We start from the raw sequence: 10022 nt of genomic DNA, 5'->3' as shown, positions 1-10022 counted from the left end.
TAGACAGGTAGGGACTTGACTGAGTATAAGATGCCACTAATGTCGTGGTTAGATTTGTGACTTTTCCAGTCAGGAAACTCTCTGAGGTCAGGCAGTAGTGCAGTGAGTTAAGCGCATGTGGCATAAAGTGTAGGGCCCAGCGCAAGGATCCTGGTTAGAGTCTCTGATACCACCTGCAGGGGCTGGGGAGGGTGCTTCACAAGCAGGTCTGCAGGTGTCTGTCTTTCTTTCCCCCTCTCTGTCTTCCCCTCCTCTCTCCATTTCTCTCTGTCCTATCCAACAACACAACAGCAATGACAACAATAACGACAACAACAAGGGCAATAAAATGGGGAAAATGGCCTCCAGGAGCAGTGGATTTAGTGCAGGCACTAAACCCAAACGATAATCCTGTTGGCAAAAATAAATAAGTAAATAATAAAATATAACTGTTTCTGTGGGTAATGTGATCCTTTTCAAGGAGATCTCATTTATTCTGTGAGTTTCTGAAAATAATTTCACAAGGCAAGGAAAATTTCCTCCCTCCCCTTCTGACATTAAAGAAAAAAGGCAGAGACTCTGTTTCCTCTTTGTGTAAGGCAAATCAAAAAAGGTAACATTACCATGTAAATGGATGCTATCCAAGGGAAGTAGCACTTAATAAAAAGCTAATTGCAACACATTCTAGAAGAGAAAGCTGGAGAGGCTCTTCAGAAGACGAAGTGAAAATTGAGCAATTTTTGAGCAAAAAACAAACTAAGTAGGGATGTGCAGAAGTAACAGAATGGAAGATGACAGAGGACTTGTGCAAATGGATTTGGACTGGCTGATGGTGCACTGGGTTGAACACAGATATTACCTCACACAAGGATCAGAGTTCAAGCCCCTGGGAGTCACCTGCGGGGCGGGGGGGGGGGGGGGGGGGGGAGCAGAGCTTCCGGAACAGTGAAGCAGGGCTGCAGGTGTCTCTCTCTTTCTGTCTCCTCCTTCCCTCTCCATTACCCACTTATCTATCAAATAAAAAGAAAAGAAGACAGGGGGTGGGGGATGCCTGCTGGAGCGGTGGATTCATTGTGCTGTGGGGGGGGGGGGAGAGAATTGGATTGAGGATGAAGAAAGGGATGGAAAAAAGAAGAAAGAGCAATAAAACAGTGAGATTCAGATTGGCACTTGCTAAAAGCTTTGTGGTGACTCCCATCATCAAACAGTAAAGGCATTTTTCTTTTCACTGCCACTGGAAAGCATCCAAAACCAGGGCACTAGAGAAAACCGCATGTCCCAAAGCCAACCTGTTTTGCTCAGAAAGGACGGACCTAGCCTTTGTGAACTATTGGAAAGAATTAATTGCATGTGCATTACCTAGGAAAAAATTCAGACCTTTCTCTTTTTCGTCCAGTTCACATAAAAACCAGGACACAATCAACATGACAAAAGCCATGCCGATTACGATTACTTAATATAATTCTACTGCATGCATAAAAAAATTTTTTTTAAAAAAGCTTTCTCTCTTTAGACGCCTGTTTCCCACTTGCAGTGAGACCCTAATGAAATGTCTCCTCTACAGTGGCCCGAACACAGCCAGGGCCACCTACTGGGTGTGCGTTGAAGTGCAGGGGAATTTTACCCTCTTTAGAAAATTACCCTGGTCCCACACCACACCTCCCTGGGGGGATAAATTCCCCTGTGGAGAAACTCTCAAGCTGGGGGATTCTTTTCTGTTAAGGTCCAGGTTAAAAATTTCAGTCTGTTAATTTAGAGGAAAAACCACGGCAGGAATAGATAGCATAATGGCAATGCAAAAAGACCCTGGTGCTTGAGGCTCCAAAGTCCCAGGTTCAATCCCTGCACCACCATAAGCTCTGGTTAAAAATTAATAAATACATTAATTAGCAATTAACAAATAAAAACTCAGGAGTCAGGTGGAGGGTCATTAAGCTCACACATTACAGTGTGCAAGGACCCCAAGTTCAAGCCCCTGGCCCTTACCTGCAGGGGGGAAAGCTTTACAAGTGGGGAAGCTGGGCTTTAGGTGTCTCCCCCTACTCAATTTCTCTCTGTTTCTATCCAAAAATAAATAAACTAAATATTTTAAAAGGTGTCACTTTCTCTTTAAATATTAAAAGAAGGAGGAGGAGGAGAAGGAGAAGAGGAGAAGAAAAATCAGACTCTGGGGCTGATAATTAACTCTGAAGGTTCATAATATTTCAGTAGGCAACTTGAATGCAACTCAGGGCAGCTTCTCCTCTTTGTAAAGGATTCCATCCATAGTTGTTGGCCAAGAGAAGTGTGTTTGCTTCTGTGAAACAGACTTCCTGGTAGTAACTGAATGTACAAGTTGGGGTAAATGTTTCAAGCTGGACCAATCATTATCTTTTGATCAAAAATTGAAATCTAAGATCTACAGAAATTGAGACCTGATTTGAGATAAATGGGACAGATCTAATAATTGTTTCCCTCAAATTTGAATGACAGGAACTCCTTTATTTTAGGGGAAGGGTTGCCTCTGTTCTTTTACCATTCCAAGAAAACTTTTTTTTTTCAGATAGAAAGACTGAGACAGAGAAATAGAGACAAAAAAAAAAAAAAAAAAAAAAAAAAAAGACCATCAAAGAGTAATGAAGCTACAAAGGGAAAATGCCAGCATTTCTTTTGCTGTTCTATGTTTTATCCTTCTCTATCTGTTGATAGATGAACTACATATAAGAATATACTATTCAGAGTACTTAAATTTTTTTTTAGATGTTTATTGCATTGCACCAAATTAAAAGACTCTGAGGTGGGGGGAAGGGTTCAGGTCCTGAATATGATGGCAGAGGAGGACCTCCTAAGGGTTATATTGTAATGTAGAAAACTGAGAAATGTGACACATGGACCAACTATTGTATTTTACTGTCAACTGTAAACCATGAATCCACTGAATATAGAAATTAAAAATATATATTTATTTTAAAATGTGATTCAAATGTAAGTATCTAGCATAAGTTTTGCAGGTTTCAAATGATAATCATTTTTAAAGCTATTTGTTAATTCCCAAATGCTATTCTGAAGTTTTTTTTTTTCTGGTGCTCAGAAAGAATTGGAAAAAATGGAAAGGTGTCTGGAATTCTAAGATCCATTGTAGTAGTGAAAAATCCACTTACCTTGCTTCCTTCTAGAAAACCTAATACTGTATCTATCTATCTATCTGTCTGTCTGTCTGTCTGTTGGTCTGTCTGTCTCTCTTGTCCCTCTCTATCTTTCCCTCCACTCTCAGATTCCCTTTGCTTTTACAAGTAAAAAGAAAAAGGAAGGACAATAAAAGGAAAAAAAAATGGCTGCTAAGAATAAAAGAGAGACAGAAGTTGGTTGCTGGAATCAGAGAGTCATTCATGAAGGTACATCGCCTTAGCGATAACCCTGGTGGCTTATTCAAAAAGAAAAAAAGAAAAGAAAGAGAATAGAAAAAGAAAAAGAGGAAACCTTAGAATGACAGTCTAGTTTCACTTTTGACAGTGCCTTAGATCATCCTATGTATGCCGTATCCCCCAGTCTCCAGTTGAGGGACATTTAATAGTCATAAAAACAGTTCAAATGATGGTTCCAATTTTCACCTGATGACTCAAAGGAAAAAAAAATTTTTTTTTTTTAATCATTCAAGTTTGTTGCCCACAAGAATTCTTGCTTAAATTCCCAGTTGTTTTCTGCTTTCTAATCTGACACACACTAGATCCTCTTACAGCATCTTTGTATTGGCCTTGGCATTCCATGTCCTTTTCTTCTCTCCCCTCTAGCCAATGACCGCTGAGTCTACTTGTTGTTATTCTTTCTTCACTGCCCTTGTTGAAAAACCAGACAGAGAGGCTTCTGTTTCTTTCGTTTTTGAACTCACAGAATCTTCAAACCACAACCTGGAACAGGAATGACCTTAAGAGCCGAAGAGATAGCAAAATAATGTGCTGTCACAATCTAGCTTGGCAGTCAGGGAGACATGGAAAAGATACCTCCCAATCTATTTCCTCTTCCTGTCTAAAAACAGCTGCCTAGACTAGACTTGGGTGTCTGACACAGAGAGCCATCTAAGCACTGCACAGGAAGTCTTCTCAGAAGACTTCCTAGAGAGCTATATGCAGTGGTCAATGAAATAGTCATATCCGGTTTGCATAATGGTTATGCAAAGATGCTCTCATGCCTGAGACCTCATTGTCCACAGGTTCAATCCCCTGCACCACCATAAGCCAGAGCTGAGCAGTGCTCTGTGTAAAAAAAAAAAGAAAGGAAGAAAGAAAGAAGGAAGGAAGGAAGGAAGGAAAGAAGGAAGGAAGGAAGGAAGGAAGGAAGGAAGGAAGGAAGGAAGGAAGGAAGGAAGGAAGGAAGAAAAAAGGGGCCAGGTGGTGATGCATCTGGTTAAGCGCTCACATTACAAGACCCCAGGTTGGAGCCCCCAGTTCTCACCTGCAGGGGGAAACTTCACAAGTAGTGAAGCAGGACTGGAGGTCTCTCTCTCTCTCTTTCTTTCCCTACCTCCCCCACCACCACCACCCCCCCCCCCCCCGCTTCTCAGCTTCTGGCTGTCTGTATCCAATAAATAAATAAAGATAATAAAAAATTTTAAAAGAAAGAAAGAAAAAGAAACACTCACATCTCCAACCTACCTCCTCCCCCGACAAGAAATGTGGGTGTGAAATAAAATACCTTTTTTTCTTTTTGCTTCCAGGGTTATCTCTGGGGCTTGGTACCAGGACCTACAAATTCACTGTTCCTGGTGACCATTTTTTATCCATTTTCTTAGACAGGACAGAGAGAAATTGAGAGAGGAGTGGGAAATAGAGAGGGAGAGAGAAAAATGGACATCTGCTTCACTACTTGTGAAGTGTCCTCCTTGCAAGTGGGGAGCTTGAACCAGGATCCTGGGATAGGTCCTTGCTCTTAATACTATGTGTGCTTAATCCTGTGTACCACCGTCTGATCCCTTAAAATACGAAGTTCTGGTGGTAGAAATTGTGTGGAATTATACCTCTCTTAACCTATGATCTTGTCAATATTTCCATGTAATAAATAAATTTTAAAAAACAAGTAACTTCAACAACAATTATATATATATGTATATATCTCTTCCCTACCTACTGAGGTGGCAGAGGTAGGGTTTGAACCCATTCAGCCCAGTTACAAAGACTGGACTCTTTTATTCTGTGAAATGAAATTATCTCCTACTCACTACAGGATAATTTTCAAAGTCCTTACCCGGGAATGTGTAAAGTCTCCATTATCTAGCAGATAACAGCCTTTATCTAAGTCCCTAACTCCAACCCTTTACAGCTCTGGCCACTCCTCCCACAAGCCCTCAATGAGTGAAGCTTACAAGTCTAGCACTCCTCTCATTGCAGCTTTGAGTCTCCTAAGGTGGGAAACCTCACAGTGCAGACACCCCCAGGTGAGACGCAGCAGGAAGCCCAAACGCCAGTTTCAAATCTGCATTCTAAGGCTAAGGAAACAAACTCTCATAAATAGCACGATCCTTCAGCCTGCTTTAGACGTCTTTACTTAGACTCCGAGGAAGAACAGGAAAATGGAATTTAGTATCAGGCTGCGTGAACAGGGTTTGACTCTGCGATAATTTATTTTTTTTTATGACAGGTTCCATTTTCTGCCACTGGCATGATTACATGGAATGCATTTGTCCGCTGAGAGTACATTTGTGTGTCTTGCATGGACTAGCTCAGTGGTAGCATTTAATTTGTGCAATATGATTCACTTATCAGATGGAAAGACAGTATATGCTCAGAATTACTAAGGTCATTGAAATGTTATTAGAACTTGAGCTACAAAAAAAAAAAAAAAGGAAAAGAAAAGAAACACCCCTGCATCATTCGAGATTGTCTCATTATCTTCAAAGTATAGCTATCCTCTAGATGATGAAAATAAGCTGCCTCATCAGCTACTGAAAATGGAGAAAAGTGTCCGGGATGATACTAGGTGGTGGTAAATTGACAGGGAGCGGTGAAATCCACTGAAGAATTTCTAGCCACCAATAATGATGGGATGGGACTCAGTGTGACCAGAAATTCTGATTTTCAGAGGAACTAGAGGGGCCTGGGCTATATTCCACACATTGCTAGATTCAGGGACGTGGGTTCAAGATCCCAGCTTTTCTTTGAAGAGTTGTGTACAGTCATCTAACCAATAATTTTATATGCCATCTAACAACTGGTTATACTGTTTGATGTGGGTTTGAGCCCCACGCTGCCACACACGGCAGCACCTGCATAGGGGTGGGGTAGGGAGGCTCCAGGAATGGTGCAGTGTCTCTCCTTCTCCTTATTTTTTTATCTCTTTCTCTATAACTTACCATTTATTTATTTATAAAAAGGAAACATTGATAAAACCATAGGATAAGAGGGGTACAACCCCACACCATTTCCACCACCAAAACTCTGTATCTCATCCCCTCCCCTAACAGCTTTTGTGTTCTTTACCCCTCTGGGAGTATAGACCCAGGGTCACTGTGGGGTGCAGAAGGTGGAAGGTCTGGCTTCAGGAATTTCTTCCCTGCTGAACATGGGCATTGACAGGTCGATCCATATTCCTAGCCTGTCTCTCTCTTTCCCTAGTAGGGTGGGGCTCTCACCCTCTATCTAGAAAAGAGGAAAAAAATAGCCACTAGAAGCAGTGAAGTCAAGCAGGCCCTGAGTCCTAGTAATAATCTTGGTGACAAAAAGACAAAAAAAAAAAAAAAAGGAAAGGAAGGAAGGAAAGAAGGGAAGGAGGGAGGGAGAAGATCAGGTGTAGCATCTTCCTATATTATGGTCAAACACCTGCTATTAATTCTTGCTTTACTGATATTGAATTTCACAACACGACCTTTATTTGACATTAATGGTCACAGAGTAACTATAGGTCAAATTTCAGCAACATCAATATTTGCTTGACTAGAGAAAAAAAAATCTTTTCAACTGTTTGCACATGAGCTTTTTTTAGTTCTCTGGATTGGATGTCTGCATAGCTTTTGCAATTGATTCTGTGAGAAGGAGAATTCCAGAACAGATTGCAACCCATGGTGTTCTCAAGGAGGGATGTGGGAATTGCCTACACTTGTCTCGCTGGCCTAATGTCAGACTCTTCATATGAGCATTATATGTACTATTTACAAATGCTGGCATACGTATGTGCACTTGGCACCCTACCTAGTGCTGGAAACCAATAAAGTGCTTTAAATAAAAAAAATGCATAGAGAATCTAGTCTAGTTTCTGTACCTTAAGAAACATGCTTCAAAGCCTATGTCTACACTAGAAATTTGCAGCAGATTTCATTTCAATAAAAATGTTTAAAAACAATAAATATTCAGCACAGGAGCCTATGTGACCTCTGCATCCCTGTACGTCTGGGCTCACATTCTGTGGTCACAGCTAGGGACATTCCAGGCTGCACTAGTTTCAGGACCCATCTTCTTAGGGTAGTAGGTAGAGTATGTTGTCCAACCTCCCTTCGGAGAGTGGAACATTTCCTACCCTTGTTGATCCACATTGAGGGCAAGGTCCTATGGTGGCCCACAGAGGGGTACATTGTGTTGTTCCTGATGGAGATGACCAGTGACAGTGGTGAGAGGGATCTGTTAGAGATCTAGGGCCATCTTGTCTGTGTGGGAATCTCAGGACTCCCTGACTAGGGCCCCAGGTGATGGGGTGGCCTGACAGTGACTAAAGAGTCATCATTAAAGTATGCCAGTCTCTTGCCTTTATTCAGCTTTTGCAGTCCTTACTTTGTCTGACAAGGCTGAGACTGGGGGAGGTATAATAGGACGTAGGTGAGGAGGGTATCTAGGTCTAAGTAGAAACTATTTCATTAGGTACTTTAGGGTGTCTTTTTGATTCTTTCTACTCTCTTGCTTCATTTTTTGACTCACTGCAAATTATTGTGCACTTTTGATTTCAGGTATATATTTCCTAACTTATGGATACATGTACATATGCCCTATCTCATGGGCCCTGGTCTGTATCTAGGTTTTGAGGCTTTGTTAAAAAGTTTGCCACTTGAAATGGACTTAAGAAGTATCCTAAGAGCTAGGAAAGGCCTCACCAGAGTAACGAAGCTGAAGGGTTGGCATTCTATACCTGACGTCTCTGGACACAGTCTGAAGTGAAGCATGCAGAGGTGGTACTGGTTGCATTGATTAGGTTGGGGTCAACAGATGCAGTATCAGTTGGTGTGACTTGAGAAAAGCAAGTAGGAAAGTGAGCCCCACCCTAGAGGGTCCAGGAGAATTACGGATTTTATAGAGAAAGGGGAAGGTTCCTGCTGTCTTAGGGTTTAAGAAGGCAGTAGATAGTTATTGCTATGACCAAATCATTTGGCAATTGGATTAACTCTGAAAATCCCTTTGTTAGGATTTGCTGTATCATGCAAGATCTCACCATAATGTATGACTTTTTATGCTATTTACATATAGCTGTATCTTATAAAGTAACGCCACCAGTTGCTTCTGTTTTCTCTGATCTAAGCCTTTCGGAGACGATATTTCAAAGAACAAGTCATTATTAGAAATGTATTAACAATTTGAGCCCACTGTTAAAACTCAAGCTGATTTTCAATTTGAAGTCTTAAGTGGTTAGATTGAAGGAACATATACTAAACCTATGGTCTATGCAACAAAAAGTTTGAGACATTCAATCCATTTTTCTCCTCTCATATTAATTAGTTATTTGTGAGACTGTAAGTTAATAGGAGTGTATATTTGTATATTAATACCACTCCCTCTGCTAAAGGTCTGTGCCCCCCCCCCCCCACTGCAGTGAAGCTGAACATCCACCCTCACCCTCCACCCAGAGATTTTGACTTTGGTGTCCTACTACAAATTCAGTCAGATCCTGCTTTGAGTTTCCCTTTTTGTTCTTCTTTCTCATCTTCTGTTGATGAGTGGGATCATCCCATACTCGTCTTTATCTTTCTGACTTAGCTCACTTAACATAATTCCTTCTAGCTGCTTCCAAAGTGGGTCAGAGAAGGTGGGTTCATTGTTCTTAATAGCTATGTAGTATTCCATTGTGTATATATACCACAGCTTTCTCAGCCATTCACTTGTTATTGGGTGCCTGGGTTGCTTCCAGGTTTTAGCTATTACAAATTGTGCTGCTATGAACATAGGTGTACACATAAATTTTTGGTTGGGTGTTATGGAGTCCTTAGGATACATCCCTAGGAGAGAGATTACTGGGTCATATGGGAGGTCTATTTCTATCCTTGTGAGAGTTCTCCAGAACAGAGACCAAACCAGTGGGGTTTACAGTTAACAATACTTATATATTTTGCCCATATTTGGGAGCTACTCTCTTCCCTGATCCGGCTTTCTAGTCCTTTTTCTAACTATGACACCATCTCCCCAGACAATAATGTAGGTCACCTGCATGTTAACTGTCAGGCTCAGGCAAAAACTAGTATAATCATGGGCCTCTTGGAATATACTTAAAATAGGCCTACTAGCTTTTTCCAAAATGGAGACCGCCAATTCTTCATCTGTAATATTCTTGTCTTTTGGTTCATGATTAGTTAACAATTTGTTCTGCCTTATATCTTAACTCTTTTTCAGCCACCAGGTTCCAGATGCTACCATCATGCCAACCTGACTTCCCTGGGCAGACAACCCCACCACTGTGTCCTGGAGTCTCACCACCCCAGATCCTTGCCCCACTAGGAAAGAGAGAGACAGGCTAGGAGTATGGATCCATCTGTCAATGCCCATGTCCAGTGGGGAAGCAATTACAGAAACCAGACCTTCCACCTTCTTTACCCCATAATGGCCCTGGGGGATAAAGAATAGGGAAGCTGTCAAGGGAGGGGGCTGGATATGGAGTTCTGGTGGTAGGAATTATGTCGAATTGTACCCCTCTTATCCTATGGTCTTGTCAATACGTCTATTTTATAAATAAAGAAAAAAATAATTTAAATGAATGTATCTTTTCCTGCTTTCACTCAGAACACCAAGTCATGACCAAGTGAGAGAGTGAAGTATTATTTTAACTGCTTTATGGAATTAAACTTATTCCTCCCAAAAGACCAATGAGATGGTACT

Source organism: Erinaceus europaeus, chromosome 5 (assembly GCF_950295315.1).
Source record: "Erinaceus europaeus chromosome 5, mEriEur2.1, whole genome shotgun sequence".
NCBI classification, from domain to species: domain Eukaryota; kingdom Metazoa; phylum Chordata; class Mammalia; order Eulipotyphla; family Erinaceidae; genus Erinaceus; species Erinaceus europaeus.
Note: the sequence above shows the minus strand (reverse complement) of the source record.